Raw genomic sequence first — 273 nt, forward strand, 5'->3', positions numbered from 1 at the left:
ACCCACAGGGGCAAGGAAGCCGAGATCCGTTGTTAGAAGGGGGGAACCCTGCCTCGGGGCTGCCACTGCGGGTGCAGGCGCCCGAAGTGGCCGTACTCACGTCCTGACGGGGCACACGCATGGCTAGACGTGAGCTGGGCCTCGTGCCCCTGGTAGGTAGATAATACTTCACTGTGACCGGCAGGGGCACGGGAGCCGAGATCCGGTGTAAGTAGGGGGAAACACTGCCACGGGGATGCCACTGCTGGTGCAGGCACCAGTAGTGGCTGTACA

Source organism: Halichoeres trimaculatus, unplaced genomic scaffold (assembly GCF_033239565.1).
Source record: "Halichoeres trimaculatus isolate MK-OKI-2021-1 unplaced genomic scaffold, fHalTri1.1 fHalTri1_scaffold_26, whole genome shotgun sequence".
NCBI classification, from domain to species: Eukaryota; Metazoa; Chordata; class Actinopteri; order Labriformes; family Labridae; genus Halichoeres; species Halichoeres trimaculatus.